Source organism: Carassius carassius, chromosome 10, assembly GCF_963082965.1.
Source record: "Carassius carassius chromosome 10, fCarCar2.1, whole genome shotgun sequence".
NCBI lineage: Eukaryota > Metazoa > Chordata > Actinopteri > Cypriniformes > Cyprinidae > Carassius > Carassius carassius.
In genome coordinates, this window is record NC_081764.1 from 35,332,748 (window position 1) to 35,352,800 (window position 20,053).

A 20,053-nucleotide genomic window follows, 5' to 3' on the forward strand; every position below is an offset into this window, starting at 1 on the left:
CACACATTAAATCAACACACAGTGTTTGCTGAGGGTCTAGAGTAATTTCACCATGTCTGACTGAACCAGAACGTCTGTCTGACAACCAACAGAACCTGGACGACATTCATTCTGCTCTTCAGAACTCAGTTTGATCACTGTCTGACCCATATATTAACTTACCCATATGAGATATTTACATTTTGAGTTCAAACAATGAAAGTCAAAGGGGTCCAATATTATTGTTTACATTTTTCAAAATATCTTCTTTTGTGTTTGAACAGGTCTTGATAGACATGATGGATATAAAACGATAACATAATGATCATTCTAGCTGAACCATCCATTTAATACTATTAATATTCCACGTGTGTCAGCACATTAAGTTCTGGAGGAAGAAAACTAGACAAAACAAGCGTCGGGAGACTCACGCATCACAACAGATGTTTGCAATCACTCAAGTCACATCAGATAATCATCATTACTACAGTCCGATTTAAAAATCATGTGTTGACCAGATATTAACCAGTCACACATCTACTAAGAGTCCTGGTCACTCAAACAGTAGATCATGACGCTTATGTAGTCAGCTCCCACTGAATGCATGAACTGGTTAACGTGCAATGAAATGTCACTTCTGATCAGAACAATGTGAATATATTAACTCACAAAGATAATTTTTACTCACATTAGCCACCTGATATATCTAAACTACGGCCTATGCTCTTAATGTCAAATGCAGAAACGTTAATTTATGACCTCAAGGTTAGATTATTGTAATGCTTTATTGGGTGGTTGTTCTGCACGCTTAGTAAACAAACTACAGCTAGTCCAAAATGCAGCAGCAAGAGTTCTTACTAGAACCAGGAAGTATGACCATATTAGCCCGGTCCTGTCAACACTGCACTGGCTCCCTATCAAGCATCGTATAGATTTTAAAATATTGCTTATTACTTATAAAGCCCTGAATGGTTTAGCACCTCAGTATTTGAGCGTCCTCTTGTCGCATTATAGTCCTCCACGTCCGCTGCGTTCTCAAAACTCTTGAAATTTGATAATACCTAGAATATCAAAACTCTGAAAAAATCTACCAAGTGTTGTTCAGGAGGCAGACACACTCTTGCATGAGATGAGTGTGTGATTTAAACGAGGGGTTTTAACGAGAGGCTACAGTGCTGGTGACTGTACTAACGGTTTAATGACCTGCTATCAGAGATCAGACTCACCGACATTCTACAGCTGCTCGGATCTGAGGAGACCTGAGCTACAGAACATGCTGTTGATGAGGTCAAAGGTCATGTGTCACTGATCTAGAACACTCTTACATTCACAAGCACAACGAGACTCTGATCAATCTAGAACAGATGAGAACTTCAGTCTTCACAGACAGACACTGAGGAGTTGTTATAATAATTCCCTAATTCAGAATATGGCTATTCTGACGGAATTTGACTCTTTAATAAGTAACAAATGGCTTGATTAAAGAGTTGTTCATTTTGCATTCTACATGAATGTATTTCGCAGACGCTTTGGTAGCATCAAGATCTGCTGTTTGAGCATCAGGAATGATGAATGAGCTGAATGAGACAGTAAAACGATTTGATCTTCCCATTACTGGTGTGTGTGTGTGTGTGTGTGTGTGTGTGTGTGTGTGTGTGTGTGTGTGTGTGTGTGTGTGTGTGTGTGTGTGTGTGTGTGTGTGTGTGTGTGTGAGAGAGAGTGTCCTCTTGTTTCTCCTCCAATCAGCAGGACATACAGATGCCTCATTGTAGGATCCAAACTAATTACATTTGCATAATGCTCCTTATTTACCTAATGAACACCTGCTGGAATGACCTCAGAAATTGTAACACACACATGTAAAGGCACACACAAACACACACATGCACACACTCACAATCCATAAGAGAAGAGAAAAAGAAATAAGTATCCATGTTTCACTCAAACAATGAATCATGGCATGGTTTACTAAGAATTTGCATCGATTTGCTTTTATTTAAATCATATCATCAAAATGTATTTATTTAAACAGAGACTCAGCATGAAATTTATTACATTTATCAGTTATGAACATGGTTCAAATATGGCTAAACGTGGAAGATTCAATTAGTTTAATTAATTATGCATTTAAAACACATTCAGTTTATTACATAAATCTCATTCACACTCATTGTATGCATGACTTGAAGTTTATTAGTTTAAATACAGCCAGTGCGGAGCTGCTGTATAAACATCCTGACACACACAAATCTCGCTCATCTCTTGCTCTTCCTAAACAAAACAGAGACATGGATTCATTCACAAACCTTCATGACATCACAGCCATGAGCTCAGTAACATACAAAAGAACTGAGAAAAGCCAATCAGAGCACAGCTCATTTACATACATAAATGAGTTATGTTATTGAGAAGGTTCTGATTGTAAAGAGTCAAAACTAAATTATGACTGTTTAGGCATCACTCTCATTATAAAATGCTATAGAATAAACCGTTGGGTCGTTTTACTGTGTTGAGACGTGCTGCGTTTGGTCTCGTATTCTATCGCATACGTTGTCAGTGTTGTCGCTTGCTTAGACCTTTGTTGTGATAAACAGTAAAGTGCGTTCAGCTGAATTAAATTTCCATTTTGTCTGGTTTATAAAAGATTAGTATACCGCGGCAGCGGTCACGGCAGCCCTCCAGTTAAGCCCTCCTCGTGTGAAGACCAAAGAGTGTAAAGACCATCGACTCTACCGTGCGACTCCACCGGACAGGGACACCGGCAGGGAATATAAGTGTTGTTTTGATTAATCTCTTTTTCTTTCTCTTGTTTCATTACTGTTTCAGTTGTTTTTTGTTTATAACCAAATCTTACTATGTGTTTCCAGATGCCTACTATCACTACCACTCGCAAACCACATGTCACACAATGTAAACAGCTCAATCTTAACAACCTGCGCACTTTGCCTATATCTGCTAATACACTACTTACTTTTTCTATTGGTTTCTGGAATTGCCAGTCTGCTGTAAACAAAGCTGATTTCATTACTTCTATTATTAGTCATTCAAAGCTTAATCTCATGGCCCTGACAGAGACCTGGATCAAACCAGAGGACACTGCTACACCTGCAGCACTCTCCAATAATTTCTCATTTTCCCACTCCCCCCGTTTGACTGGAAGAGGTGGAGGTACTGGTCTGCTCATCTCTAATAATTGGAAATTTAATCCTTTACCATCTTTGGGTATCAACAGCTCCTTTGAATCTCATTCAGTTACTGTTACCTACCCTCTTAAAATACATTTTGTAGTTGTCTATTGACCCCCAGGACCACTGGGTAACTTTTTGGATGAATTAGATGTGTTGCTCTCAACCTTTTCTGAGGATGGTACTCCCCGAGTTATGCTTGGAGATTTCAACATCCATCTAGATAAACCTCTGTTTGCTGATTTCCACACTCTGCTTGCCTCTTTTGATCTCAACCGAGTGTCAACTACTGCTACTCACAAATCAGGGAACCAACTGGAACTTATTTATCATGACACTGCTCTACTGATCATGTTCTGGTTACTCCACTGCACACGTCGGATCACTTCCTCCTCACTCTTAACCTCAACATGGTCCCTGACACATCACTTACCCCTCCACATGTCATCTTTCGACATAACCTACGCACACTTTCACCCTCCCGGCTTTCTGCAATGGTTTCATCTTCACTTCCTACACCTAAACTATTAGCATCTTTTGATGCAACAGTGCTACAGATACTTTCTGCTCCACTCTTACATCTTGTTTAGACACTGTTTGTCCCTTATCTTCCAGGCCAGCCCGTAACACCCCTTCTGCCCCTTGGTTATCTGATGTTCTACGCGAACACCGTTCTAAGCTTAGAGCTGCTGAAAAGGTGTGGCGCAAATCCAAAAAAATACTACTGACCTTAATGTGTATCAGTCACTCCTATCTTCCTTCTCTGCTAATGTCTCCACTGCTAAAATGACATACTACCATAACAAAATTAACAATTCATCTAACTCTCGCATGCTTTTTAAAACATTTTCCTCACTTCTTTGTCATCCTCCTCCCCCTCCTGCTTCATCTCTAATAGCTGACGACTTTGCAACATTTTTCATTAATAAAATTAAACACATTAGTTCACAATTTTCCACACCACAATCAGTCAAGCTCATATCACCAGCAAACTTACACTCATTTACATCCTTCTCTTCACTCTCTGAGGCAGAAGTCTCAAAACTCCTTTCTAATCACCCTACTACTTGCCCGCTTGATCCTATTCCATCTCATCTCCTTCAAGCCATTTCTCCTGCAGTTGTACCTGCACTCACTCACATCATCAACACTTCCCTCCACACTGGTGTTTTTCCCTCATCATTTAGACTCGTATAACTCCACTACTTAAGAAACCCAACCTCAACCCATCTCTTTTAGAGAACTACAGACCAGTTTCCCTTCTTCCTTTCATTGCAAAAACACTTGAACGAGCTGTGTTCAACCAAGTCTCTACATTTCTCACACACAACAACCTCCTTGACAGCAACCAATCTGGCTTCAGAAGTGAGACTGCCTTGCTCACAATTGTTGAAGCTCTAAGACTGGCAAGAGCAGAATCCAAATCTTCAGTACTTATCCTGCTTGATCTGTCCGCTGCTTTTGACACTGTTAACCACCAGATCCTCCTATCAACCCTACTGGCAAAAGGCATCTCAGGAACCACACTTCAATGGTTTGAGTCTTACCTATCAGATAGGTCCTTCAAAGTATCTTGGAGAGGTGAGGTGTCCAAGTCACAACATCTAACTACTGGGGTGCCTCAGGGCTCAGTTCTTGGACCACTTCTCTTCTCTGTCTACATGGCATTATTAGGTTCTGTCATTCAGAAACATGGCTTTTCATACCACTGCTATGCTGATGACACTCAACTCTACCTCTCATTCCATCCTGATGATCCGACGGTAGCTATTCGCATCTCAGCTTGTCTAACAGACTTTTCTTCCTGGATGATGGACCATCACCTTCAACTCAACCTTGCCAAGACAGAACTGCTTGTGATTCCAGCAAACCCATCGTTTCATCACAATTTCACCATCAAGTTAGGCACATCAACCATAACTCCTTCAAAAACAGCTAGAAGCCTTGGAGTTATGATTGATGATCAGCTGACTTCCTTGGACCACATTGCTAAAACTGTCCGATCCTGCCGATTTGCTTTATTCAACATCAAGAAGATCAAGCCCTTTCTTTCGGATCATGCTGCACAACTCCTTGTTCAAGCTCTTGTTCTGTCCAGGCTGGACTATTGCAATGCCCTCTTGGCAGGTCTTCCAGACAGTTCTATCAAACCTTTACAATTAATTCAGAACGCGTCAGCAAGATAAATTTTTGATGAGCCAAAAAGAATACACGTCACACCTCTGTTTATCAATTTGCACTGGCTTCCAATAGCTGCTCGCATAAAATTCAAGGCATTGATGTTTGCCTACAAAACTACCACTGGCTCTGCACCCATTTACCTAAATTTGTTACTTCAGACTTATGTTGGACCATTGTTGTTTAACTTGTATATTAATAATGTATGGGAGGTGTCAAAAACACTGAAAAGCATTTTGTTTGCTGATGATACTAATTTAATCTGTTCTGGAGAAAATCTGGAACAACTCTTGGATACAGTGGAAAATGAATTACAAAAGATGAAGAGCTGGTTTGATGCAAATAAACTAAAACTGAACTTAAGTAAAACTAAATTTATAATTTTTGGTAATCGTGCTACAACTGTTAACAAAAAGCTTAGGATAAATGATATTGAAATAGAAAGAGTAAAAGAACTTAAATTCTTGGGAGTAATAATTGATGAAAAATTATGTTGGAAGCCACATATACATTATATTAAGGCTAAAATATCCAAATCAATTGCTATATTATATAAAATCAATTACCTATTAAATCAGCAAACATTGTATATGTTGTATTGTTCCTTCATACTTCCTTACATTACTTACTGTTTGGAGGTATGGGGAAACACTTACAAAACCAACACTGAACCAATATTTATCCTTCAAAAGAGAGCCTTAACAATTGTAAATAAAACCACATATAGAGCACCAACTACTCCACTGTTTATGAAATTAAAAGCACTAAAATTCAGAGATATTGTTGACTTCATAACTGCACAAATTATGTATAAAATAAATAATCAGCAGCTATCGGACAGTATTCAAGGGTTGTTTCAAATGAGAGAGAGTAATCATCACTTAAGAGGAACATTTGTATTTAAAAAGAAATCTATAAGAACAAATTCTAAATATCAATGCATCACAACCAAAGGAGTTATTGTATGGAACAGCTGCAGTGAAGAGATGACATCATGTACAACAATAAGTAATTTTAAAAGACTATTTAAACTGAATATACTAAATGAATACGAAAAGGACTTGAGGTGATAGTATTGTATACAGGTTCATTGGTCTACATGTTAAGTATAGTATGGAGGTGATATTATTTGATTTGTTATAGATAAATGGAAAAGAAAGAAGAAAAAAATGGGAATGTGTGTGTATGCATCTGTATCTATGTATAGGTTTATGTGAACAGAAGGTAGGTAGATATAGGATGTATGTAAAGATGTATATATAAGTGAAGCATCAAATTGTTTTGTATTTAATTAAAGGATAAAAATAGAGAAATGGGGTAGGACCTGAAAAGTTTGTTATGAACTTCTTCCTACTCCTTTTGAACATGAGAATTTCTAATTTGAATTATTTACAATAATATGGAAAGATTGTGCTGAGAAGCACATGACTTAATTTGGCTGTTATTTTAATTTTATATATGTATACATGCCTGTATGTATATAAATTTTTATTTGTATTTTTTTTATTTTATTTACATGTTCAAATAAATCCAAATCCTAAAAAAAATGTGCCCTCTAGAAGCTTGCGTTCTGCAAGTGAACGTCGCTTGATTGTGCCATCCCAAAGAAGCACAAAGTCACTTTTACGGTCTTTTTTTTATTTTCTCTGTTTTCTTTATATTTATTATATTATTTAAAAACACATGCTACGTGTACTGTGTTAACCTAACTGAGACTTGTTATAGCTCTTATATATCATTGCTCTTTTTGTTGTTTTTGAGTGCTTCCACTGTCCTCATCTGTAAGTCGCTTTGGATAAAAGCGTCTGCTAAATGAATAAATGTAAATGTAAATGTTAAGCACTGCAGCGCTTGCAAAAATAGCATGTGATGCATGTGTTATAAATCAGCAGTGTGTGTTTCCTGTCTGAGAGGGAAGGAGTAATATGTTCCTCGACAGGACAGCTCAGGTGAGTCACATGATTAATGACCCTGAGCTCCTGCAGGAACAACAGAGGCTCACTCCAGTCCACATGAGACACTCTGAGACACACCAAGACAATCTGAGACACAATGAGATAAACCAAGACAATCTGAGACACACTGAGAAACTCTGAGACACTCAGACACTGTGAAAAAATGATGAGACACTCTGAGACACACAGAGAGACATTGAGAAACTGAGACATTCAGCTAGTGTGAGACACACAGAAACATGCCAAGAAGCTCTGAGGCACTCAGACACTGTGAGACATGAGATACTGGGAAACTCTGAGTCAATCATACAGTGAGATACACGCAGAGAAACTTTGTGACACTCAGACACAGTGAGACACTCTTATACAATCTGAGACACACTGGGAAAACATCCCACCCACCCTCCCACCAATCCTCACACTCATACAGTTAACCACACACACAGAAACCCTGTTTAAGAAACTTGGCCTTCTCACGAATATTAAAAACACATCTATCGACGCAGGAAACACTTATCCATCTGCTGTCAGCTCAGAGATGGAGAACAGCAGCACTACACCGGGACACAAACCACTTCCTGTCTGATCACATGAGTTGGACTGAAGCCACAAACACTTCACTAGCTTTCTATTAAAGATTCAACCCAGACCAACTTGGAAATGTTCTAGTACAGCTCTAATCGCAGTAAAACAGAACACACACACACACACTCACCATTAGTCTGAATGATGCTGCATTTAAAGGTGTCCTAAACTCGGATGCTGTAGGTCAGTCATTCACAAGACATTTTCAAATAATATTTTAAGAACAAAACTGGGAAACGCAGGAACAATAGTTATAAGAAATAAAATATGAAATGATTTCTTGATTTGTATGTTTTTAAGCATTTTAATTAAGTGATTACCTCTTGGTAATGGTATTGCAAAGCCACCAGTTTTTATTTTTATTTTACCTGGTTTAGCCACAGAAGCTGTCTTTGTGTCAAGGGACACACAACACAACTAATCTTAGGTTATATGGCTGTAATAACACTGTGGTAAAAGTAAAAATTTAAATAGTTAGGAATTAAATTAGGAAAAAGTCAAGCATTGACCAAATGTCACTTGATATATTAATGTTACTGGAACTAACATAAGTTGTCATTTGGATTTAACAAAATTGCATTTCACGATCATCATATGAAATGAAGGATAATCAATAAATGAATCAATCTGACTGTTTCACACGTCATCATAATAACACTGCACGTATGCAGAGATCAATCACACAGAGCAGTGCCATCATCAGCTTCATTTTACTGACAGGAGATGGTCACATGACCTCACATCTCACTCCTATTGGCAGTGGCCTCTGCTGCTCATTTGCATTAAGTTCAACTTTTCTTAGCTCTGTGGCATCAATGGACACAACATCACATCAAAACGTTTTACAGAAATCGCATCTCATGATGATTTCTGCTCACTGTAAAACTGCTGCTGTAAATCACTGTATATGTGATACGTTATAAACCTGTGTTCCTGTATGAATATGATATAATTTTGTCTTTATGAGCTGGGGTGTGGTATTACGAGCTCTATATGTCTGCTGATCCCTACAGGAGCATGAGACCTGTTCAGATCACGACTGATGATGGTCATTATGAAGAACTGGGACAGTCTGAAAGACACATTACTGGGGTAAAGCCTACTGTACAGCCGCTCCGACCCAGACAAACACAAGTCGCTCCTGCTCTGAACTACAGAAAAACAAGCAAACGTTCAGTGTGATTACGGGACTCAACACATCAACACAGAAATATCTCAAGATCTATAAGCTCAGTCTATGTTGAGCTCCATATAATGCACACAAACACACGCACACCTCACGTTGCATAATGTGAAAATTTACATAAGTGTAAAACACACACCTACACACTCGTGTTTAACAAAGAGACAGAAACACAGGGGGAGGTAAAGAACGAGACACGAGAGAAACAGAGCAAGAGAACGTGCAGAAATCCAGGATCACACACACACACACACACACACACACACAGAGAGATCTGGAGGTTTAGCATGAATGGGCACGGCAACATGACATTACAGCCCAAAATAAGAGGAAGAGTTTCAGTTATAATTTGCATAAATATATCTAAGCCTATTTTTAGGACATTAAGAGTTTTTATGACTGTACGTATTTGCTCATCTGAAAAATGATCTGATCTGTGAAATTCAACCGATGACTTTTTTTATTTATTTTTTTTGGGCTAGTAAAATTCATTTTGGGCCACCAAAATCTGAGGAATGCATTTCTGATTTAATGTATTACAGTTTTTGCCCCTTGCTTATAGACCCATGCTTAGACTAAAGTAACACAAATTGAAGCTTTTGTTACCATACCTCAAACACATGTACCCATACCCTGCTTTGCACTCTAGTTGCAAATCTGCAACACACTTCCTCCTTTATGCAACACACTTGGTCCTGCATACTACACTCTATTTCATACATAAGAAACTTCGTTCAAAAATTAAATCTCAGAGTGCCGTTTGGAAAACACATGTATCCAAAATACAATACACATCGGGTAACTGCTACCACTCAAATACACAACTGAAGGCACTCACTTGCAAAACTGAACACCAATCAGCCAGCTACAAAAAGCCCTCAGTTTAGCCATTTCAAGAACTTTGCAAGCATGGATGGAGGGAGAGCAAGAGGAAGAGGAAGAGGAAGAGGAAGAGGAAGAGGAAGAGCAAGAGGAAGAGGAGGAGGAGGAAGAGGAGGTCGAAGAGGCCATGCACGGACCCCTATTTCTGATGCTATAAGAGCAACTTTGGTGGACCCTGTCATCAACCATGGCCTGACTGTGAGGGAAGCTGGGCAGAGAGACACCCACACGCCCGCATGTCTCTTCTGCAGCAATGGAACTGTGACAACATTCAGGTGACAGCAATCCATGCATATTTTCCCCTGTGCCTAGCGGGAGAAGACATTGCTTGCGATGTCGATGAGGCCAACAGACGGCGGGATCCATGAGCCCACGAATCCACAATTGCCATGATTTTCTGTGTTTACAGTATAGTGTTTTTTTATAATTTTTTATTTTTTTGCTTTATCTGAATTCATGTTACTGCAATGTACAGTGCTACAATGTACAATATTGAGTAGGCCTATTTGCTTTTTTGGTTGTTTGAAAATGTGCCTCCTGAAAATATGCCTTCTGAATAAACCGTGAAAATCAAAGACTGCAGTGTTTTATATAAAGTAGACTAGTGTGTTCCCCCTGATCTGAAAGTGTATGCATATGATGCAAGTATGTGTCCTTTTGTCATCAGAGTTACATTTTGACAAAGGAATGTTAGTTTTTGATATTAGAGTTTCAATTTGACACAGATGTGAATGGTATATTTCCCAGTGTTGTGTCATGTTTACTTGTGTGCAGAGTTTTGGCACAATGAGCGAAGTTTTGCAAAATGTGTTCAAGCAACGGGCAAAAACTGTAACCGTATTAAGACACTATTATTAATCTGTATCACTGCATCACTATAAACAGCTGCAATTACACTAATTATACTCAATATACTAACAATACTCAATAATAGCAATAGTGTATTTCTATTAAATACAATCAATAAAGGTAATGGTGTACTGAACTATGTCTAGGAACAGTTCTTCAATATAACACACATCTTTAGTGTCTGTGGAGCATCTGTTACCGTTTGAACACAGCCTGTGTGTGTGTGTGTGTGAGAGAGAGAGAGTGTGTGTATGTGTGTGTGTGTGTGTGTGTGTGTGTATGTGAGATTCGGTGAATGTTTTGACTGGTCGAGTGGGAGCAGTGGTCCAAGTGTTTTGATTGGTTGAGAGCAGCCTCATGATGGTTTTGATAGGTCCGCCAGTGTTCCATGGATTCTAATTGGTCAGGCATGACCTGAGGGGTCAAGAGTGGCCTTTCAAGTGAACTGATTGGCTGATTGGAAGTTTGAGTGTTTGATTGGTCAAGTGGCATTCAAAGTGTTCTGACTGGTCAAGTAGTTGTTTAAGTGTTCTGATTGGTCAGGCGGCAGCGGTCCGAGTGTTCTGATTGGTTGAGAGTGGCATTGTGAATGTTCTGATAGGCCCAGCCCAGCGTCTCGATATTCAGTCCCTGTTTGTGTGGCTCTGATGGTGTGTTTGTGTGTTTCAGATGTTGATTGTGTGGAACTGAACAGAATTACAGAGCATGTTGTGTGAAATGTCAGTGACCCAATGCTTATAGTACTGTTTTAAATTGAAGCTAGTTTACCTTCGTGTGTAAGTCTGAATATCAGTCATGTGATCACAGTGTGTGTGTGATTTTTAAATTCATGCCGACATTTATCTGGTCCATTGTTTAGTGTTATTTATTAATCTTTTTCACCGTTGAGGACGTCTGCAGAGGGAGATTCAGCTCACTTCAGGACACACAATTACCAGGCAGCTATTTGCAGTGGGATTGTTTATTAGCAGGTGGATTTAATTATAGGGTGAGACGAGAGAGAGAGAGAGAGAGAGAGAGAGAGAGAGAGAGAGAGATGGTGTGTGTGTGTGTTGTCCACACAGAGATCAGTCCTGAGCTGCTATTCATAGACACCTCATAAAACATCACCACTAAAGACTGTCTGTCTGTCTGTTCTTCAGTTCTAACACACACTCACACTCACACACACACACACACACACACACACACACATGATAAATGAGTCATGACACATAGGATATCATAGATTAAATGTTTCATTGCTTCTTCTATGTTGAGCTCAGTGTTCATTTCCTGCCCAGAGAGGAAGTGACATCAAATTCATGCAAAATTCTGTGAATCTCACAAACCCTTTCAAGAACATTTTACTTATATTCCCTAAAAATACATTAGATTTTTTTTGCATTGACATTTGAACACATTTTACCCTCATATTCTAGTTATGCTAATGTGAAACAAAAAATATATTATTTAAATCAAGTATTTGATTTATTATTTAGCACATCAACATTTGCTGAATGCTTATTAAAATGATCCAATCATTGTATGTAATATTCTATATTACAGTTTTTGCCCGTTGCTTGAACACATTTTGCAAAACTTCGCTCATTGTGCCAAAACTCTGCACACAAGTAAACATGACACAACACTGGGAGATATACCATTCACATCTGTGTCAAGTTGAAACTCTAATATCAAAAACTAACATTCCTTTGTCAAAATGTAACTCTGATGACAAAAGGACACATACTTGCATCATATGCATACACTTTCAGATCAGGGGGAACACACTAGTCTACTTTATATAAAACACTGCAGTCTTTGATTTTCACGGTTTATTCAGAAGGCATATTTTCAGGAGGCACATTTTCAAACAACCAAAAAAGCAAATAGGCCTACTCAATATTGTACATTGCAGTAACATGAATTCAGATAAAGCAAAAAAATAAAAAGTTATTTAAAAAAACACTATACTGTTAACACAGAAAATCATGGCAATTGTGGATTCGTGGGCTCATGGATCCCGCCGTCTGTTGGCCTCATCGACATCGCAAGCAATGTCTTCTCCCGCTAGGCACAGGGGAAAATATGCATGGATTGCTGTCACCTGAATGTCGTCACAGGTCTGTTCCATTGCTGCAGAAGAGACATGCGGGCGTGTGGGTGACTCTCTGCCCAGCTTCCCTCACAGTCAGGCCAGGGTTGATGACAGGGTCCACCAAAGTTGCTCTTATAGCATCAGAAATAGGGGTCCGTGCATGGCCTCTTCGACCTCCTCTTCCTCCTCCTCCTCTTCCTCTTGCTCTTCCTCTTCCTCTTCCTCTTCCTCTTCCTCTTCCTCTTGCTCTCCCTCCATCCATGCTTGCAAAGTTCTTGAAATGGCTAAACTGAGGGCTTTTTGTAGCTGGCTGATTGGTGTTCAGTTTTGCAAGTGAGTGCCTTCAGTTGTGTATTTGAGTGGTAGCAGTTACCCGATGTGTATTGTATTTTGGATACATGTGTTTTCCAAACGACACTCTGAGATTTAATTTTTGAACGAAGTTTCTTATGTATGAAATAGAGTGTAGTATGCAGGACCAAGTGTGTTGCATAAAGGAGGAAGTGTGTTGCAGATTTGCAACTAGAGTGCAAAGCAGGGTATGGGTACATGTGTTTGAGGTATGGTAACAAAAGCTTCAATTTGTGTTACTTTAGTCTAAGCATGGGTCTATAGTGTTCAAGCAACGGGCAAAAACTGTAATACAGAGTGTTTATCTTCAAAGTCAACTCATCCAATCAAAGCTGGAGTTTTGTTTTTCAGAGAAACAAGTATGCAAACTGAGCATGTTTCCTAAATATCTGCAAACATGTTATGGTATTTTTGTATGCCTAATTACAGAGAAGAAAAGAGATATGGCACCTTTAATAATCATTCATCAAGCAGGAGTAAAAGCAGCAGATATGCTGGTGTGAATCTGTCCATGCGGCTCACGAGTTGAATGGCTTTTCCTAAATGGACTCAAATATTGATGATGGTTATTAATAACATCATCGTTTCACCAACGACATGAAAACCTTCTGAGCATCACCTGGGTGTTTCCCCGGTAACAGAGAGAGAGAGAGACAGAGAGAGAGAGAGAGAGAGAGAGAGAGAGAGACAGAGAGAGAGAGAGAGAGACAGAGAGAGAGAGAGACAGAGACAGAGAGAGAGAGAGAGAGAGAGAGAGAGAGAGAGACAGAGAGAGAGAGAGAGAGAGAGAGAGAGAGACAGAGAGAGAGAGAGAGAGAGAGAGAGAGAGAGAGACACACACAGAGACAGAGAGAGAGAGAGAGACAGAGAGAGAGACACACACAGAGACAGAGAGAGAGAGAGAGACACAGAGACAGAGAGAGAGAGAGACAGAGACAGAGAGAGAGAGACACAGAGACAGAGAGAGAGAGAGAATCTGCAGATCAGTTTCAGTGTCTCTCGTTCACTTCACAGCGTCTCTGAGTGACAAAATGATTACAGAGTAAAGCTACAGATCAGACGGGCTTCCTGAACAGAAATCAAACATCACATACACAGAAAAGACATCAAATGAAACAAGAAATGAAAAATGCTATACTAGAAATCATGAATAATAATAATAATAAAATAATACAAAGTGCTGACGTACTGATTCATTTCAACAGAATGACTGATGTCTCAATCAGCTCAGTCCTCTCAGAGCACATGCTGCTGTTGTCATGTTGTTGATGGTGTTTACACCAGCTGATAAACACACAGACGCTGATCTCACTGCAGTCTCACACTCACTGCTAAATGCTGGATGGTGTGAAATAAGTGAATAAAAGCCATTTAGTTGAACACACACACACACACAGACTCTTGTACAGATATTCAGCCTCTGGGTAAAAGAGGAAAACTCATTGTGTTGTATTTTTATTATCTCCTGTTACACACACACACAGAGAGAGAGAGAGACTCAAACTTCCAATCCAAGTCATTTAATAGAGTCAATTAATAGAGTGGCTCCTGATGCTGCTACTGCACTGCACACACACACACACACACACATACACACACACACACACACACACACACACACGTTTGTTTTTGTGTAAAGTGGGTTCATCCCATAGGTGTAATGGTTGTTATACTGTAAAAAACTGTATATTCTATGGCCGTACACCAACCCTACACCTAACCCTAACCCTCACAGGAAACTTTGTGCACTTTTACTTTCTCAAAAAAACTCATTCTGTATGATTTATAAGCGTTTTGAAAAATGGGGACATGGGTTATGTCCTCATAAGTCACCCTCTCCTTGTAATACCTGTGTCATACCCATGACATTATACAGAGTTGTGTCCTGATATGACACACAAACAAGAGCACATCATCAGAAACACGTCTGAGAAGATGATCAGCTCCTGAACTAAAGCTGCTCTGAATGAAGGAACATGTTCATTACTGATGCTCACATGATCATTATTCCATCTGTATCCACGGCAACACAAAATACTTATTACTATCATTACAACATAACTATTATATCAATGATGAGACCAGACTTACCCAGCGCTCGACTAGACAGAGATTCAGTGATCCTCACATTCAGACACACATCACACTGTTCAGTCAGCACAAATATCTACAGCTTCTTCTGAAGAATCAACTGAACCGGAGCGTTGTGTGTTTGGATCCGTCTAGAGATGATGTGTTCATGTACATACAGCAGTATTAAACCACCGCTCAATCTGCTACATCACATACCTCTCCAATTTAATACTGAATTCTTCATTAGGAACAACATTATCAGAGTATCAGTTTCATCTGAGAGTCACTTTGGATAAAAGCATCTGCTAAACTGAATACATGTAAATGAATGAAACGAGCTTCCAAATGATGCTGAACATCAGAGAGTGATGCAAGCGTTGTGTTTTTGATACATCAGTGTGCTTTGCATGTAGAATATTGAAGAGCATGTAGAGATACAGTTGTTTTTTTCCTAATTGGCCTATAGGCACGCACCTGCCCTGTATACAGTAAATTACATTTTGCAGTTCCTTCATACAGCATCAAGTGTTCACAGCAGATGATTGACAGCAAATGCACGATGACATCATGACAGGACCGTGATATCAGACCGTCACGTGTGGCCTTGAGGCTTCAGAAGCACATAACACCACTAAGATCAGCGTCTGTGATTCACACTGGACTGTGATTGATCTGCTGTTCTCACACTATTTATGGCCAGCAGTTCTGGATGCGAGGCTCAGTCTGGTTTAATAACTGGATCGGTTCAGAACTGAACCACTGACGCCACTGTCTGCAGCTGATCCAATATTAATGTGGCCATAACTCACAAACACAGCCGCCGCAGGACCTCAACACATTCTGTGAGCTTAAAGCAGACGCTTCAGTCCAAGCAGAATAACAGAACCAAGAGAAACTGACCCGAAACACCTCGCTCTGATCCTCACTGCAATTAGCACACGCCTCTAATGAGAAGAAACCATTTAAAGTGAAAAGAGAGAGGGATTAGTGTGTGTGTGTGTGTGTGTGTGTGTGTGTGTGTGTGTGTGTGTGTGTGTGTGTGTCAACTCAACAGCTGTGAAACCCCTCAAACGCAGCTCTCTGGAGCTCTGTTATCATCCTATCCTGCTAAAAACACTAGTGACTGCTGTTCACTTAGCATGATTTTGCTTAGTCTTCTCTCTATGGTAAGACCAGTCAAAGAGCAGCATCCCCTCTGGACCAATCAACATCCAGAGATCATGAGAATCTGATCCCGCTGCCCACACTGAGCCAATCAGGATCAAACAGATGGAAACTTCACTGACACAGTCACACACTGTAATCTTAAAGTGTAACAGAAAACTACACAAGGATCTTTATTGGTATAGATGAAAGACCTTATCATTTGTGGGAGCTTTCCATTATACAAAAGGTCCTTTATAGCAGAAAACGGTTCTTTAGATTATTCAAATGTCCTTCAGACTAAAATAAATGTGCTTCTTTTAAAAGCCATCTACTGAAAGCTTCTTCAGGGAAGCAAAAATAGTTCTTCTATTCATCACAGCAAAAAAAAAAGCTTTATTTTTAAAGTAAAGTCCCCCTGAAATCACTAATTTTATCCCTTAAAACTCATTCTTTTATTTTTGAAAATGAAATATGTTAATGTTTTTTTCCAGGGTAAGTAACTTTTACATACGTTTAAATATAGCTTGAATATAACTCTACACCCGTACCTAATTTAGTATGCACAGAGCTAATGAATATGTAAATGAGTCCCTGCCTCCAGCCAATCACAGCAGCTCTGTCTGCTGCACTTTCACTTGGTTCACTGAAGTAGTAAACACTACACAATGGCAAGCAGTAATAATGGATTCATTTAGCTGTACATGTTTAAACTAGAAGCAGAGGGACAAATCCATGCATCAGAATGCTAATGCATTTAATCTATAAAGTAATTGATATCATTTAGCCTCACGATTACAAAACAGTTTATAACGTGGTGCTAATGACAAACCGTGTTCCTGTTCACCATCTCAGACAGCAACGCTTTGCTAATAATATGAAATACTGATGGTAGGACACGGACATGTTTTTGGTTCTCTGCAGATTTAAGGAGAGAATGCTCTGCAATGCTGTTGACTGATGAATTTGCACATGCTTTGTCTCTCAGCATATTAAAAAAACACCAGACAGACACAGAAACATTGTGATTTTCACCGCAGGGGGACTTTCAGACCGTATCCACCTTTTTTCTTCGCCCCATGAGGCTTTGTGCCAATAATAGGAGTAATCTCTGTTAAACTGTTAAACAATCAGAGATTTGCTCTTTGAGTGCCATAAGCATTTTCTATGTGCTGTTGAGTTGTTTTTATAGCTTTATTAAGATTTGAGAGAAAACGTTCTGAGATCAACATTCTCAAAACATCCTTATGATGTTATTTGTCCTTGATGAATGTTCTAAGAAACCTTTATAAAACCTTTAAACAACATTCCAAATGCAACAAGAAAACAGAACATTTTCACGTTCTTAGTAAAATAAAAATAAACATTCAAATAACATATTCTGGCGCAATCATGACAAGAGAAACGGACATTTTAATGTTTTAGAAACATTTTGAAACAACGTTGATATCAGCTAAAATTGTGATTAAACACTCTCTCAATCCAAGATCAGAAGAACAGCTAAAGCAGCGTCACTAGACCAGACTCCATGCGCCTCTGGGCTTTTTATTTCTTACCATTAATGGATTTCTAACTAATGATGTGTTAAGCACAATGTTCCAAATGAAATTCATTATTAAGTGTTACAGAGAAAATCCTTTTTTTTTCATTTATGAGGCTCCTTGGATCCTTATGCATAAAAGAACTTATGCATAAAAGTCTGAATGGAACTGTGATGCATTTCTGAGTCAAATGATGTTCATTTATATCTATATATATATGAATTTAGTTCACACATTAATTAACACACTTAAAATAAGCAAAAAGGATATTAATTAATATTTGTTAACGTGAATCCTGTTCACTGTTATGTATTGTAAGCTCAGATCCATTAAACAATGTATTCGTAGCCTAAACGCTGAAATGAACATTAGCTAACATTAAATTCTTTAGTTTATGTTAACTAATGTAGTTAAATGATGTTAGCACACCCATGAGCTCATGAGTCATTCACCAGGTTTTAACAGCACGGTCTTAAAAACCAACTAAACGACTGAAAGCTGCAACTCTCTCGAGCCTAACAGCAAGCGCGTGCACAGAGACGCCCTGAACAGCCCACGGGAGCGCGCACCTGTCTCAGCGCGCTACAATGAAACAATAACACATCTCTGAGTTCTGCTGATGAGCATCCATCTCCAGATCTTACAGAACACAGCAGCCAGTCGACAATCAACCAGATAATGAATCTGAAAGTTGTTTGCACAAATAGTATTATACATTTAGCGTTGTACCCCCAAAAATATTCACAAACCGAAATAAAACCAAAATGAAATAAATATTTTTAAATGTCAAATTAACACGTATATATATTAAAAAAAACATAATTTTTTATTCCAAATAAATACATCTGTTAAACATTTAAAATGCAAATAAATGTTTTAAATTAATTATAGAATACTTGTTTTAATGCATAGTTTTTACAGAATAACTAAAACATATAGAGATCATAAAACCATATCAAATCAAAGACAAATGATCATATTAACACATAAATGTTTAAGAGAGAGAGAGTGTGTGTGTGTGTGTGTGTGTGTGTGTGTGTGTGTGTGTGTGTGTGTGTGTGTGTGTGTGTGTGTGTGTGTGTGTGTGTGTGGACTGGTTCTGTGCGCCACGACGCCTCCTGTAATGGTTTATCCTTTGATGCACTGTGATCAGATGAATGAAAAAGTTTGAGAGATCATTTTCTGAACTCACCTTTATTTGTGTCATTAAAGTTTGATGTGTCGAGATGATCCTGCACGAGTCTCTCAGCGAGCGAGCTGTGCGTTCAAACCAACCCAGCCTCTTCAGACAGAGATTTTCCTCCAGAACACTCGGATCCACGAGACCAGTCCATTCACGAGCAGGACGCAGTTCTTCAGCAGCTCTGCTTCCACGCGCTCCTCGCGCAGATCTGCGGGAACGCGCTCAGGAACGCTCGAATCCATCAGACGCGCACCGAGGCTTCATCTCCATTCATCAGCTGCTCCTGAAGACGCAGGAACACAATCGCATGCCCGTGTGAGTGTGTCGCTGGGGTTCCGGAGGCTGTTGCATCACCTGGGCGGGCGCGCGCACCACTGCCTCAGGTGAGCGCTCGCGGGAGCGCGCGTTCCCGGTGATTCGGTAGAAGCGAGACGGTGTTCCACATCCCGAAGCTCTTCAGTAAACGCGTCTGTAAGCTGTAAGAACATGTCACTGTCTCAAAACCGTGTGTGCTTCCTACCTAGACAGCATTTCTAGTGCGCGTCAGAAGCGCGCAGGGCGCAACAATCCCAGATGGAAAAAAAATGTCTATGAGTGTTTTGCTATTGAAAACTTTAAGTACTGTAAAACCAAAAATGAAAAATGTCACCATTCACTGTATTCGTCTTTATGTCCACGTATCACATTATTCTTCTTTGAAAAAGTTCTGAAGAATCCTCACATACTGTAGCTCATTTGGATGCCAATCTCCAAAAATGATATGAAAGTATCATAACAGTAATCCATATGATTAATGCACTATATTTCAAATCTTCCGAAGCCAACTGTCTCACATTTCAGTCTATTCTACACACTAAACATCAGATGCCTTCAGAAGACTTCAGAG

The 20,053-nt window shown here is 39.3% G+C and overlaps 1 protein-coding gene across 2 annotated transcripts in view; it reads right to left on the reverse strand.

Annotated features, from left to right (window-relative positions):
* LOC132152219 (voltage-dependent T-type calcium channel subunit alpha-1I-like) overlaps positions 1 to 19,596 on the reverse strand; it is an 83,581-nt gene extending 63,985 nt beyond the window's left edge. For both annotated transcript variants that reach the window (XM_059561032.1, XM_059561031.1), the window contains exon 1: positions 19,177 to 19,596. The gene's annotated coding sequence lies outside the window, so the exon portion shown is untranslated. The remainder of the gene's footprint in view (positions 1 to 19,176) is intronic.
* Between the last annotated feature and the right edge of the window lie 457 nt (positions 19,597 to 20,053).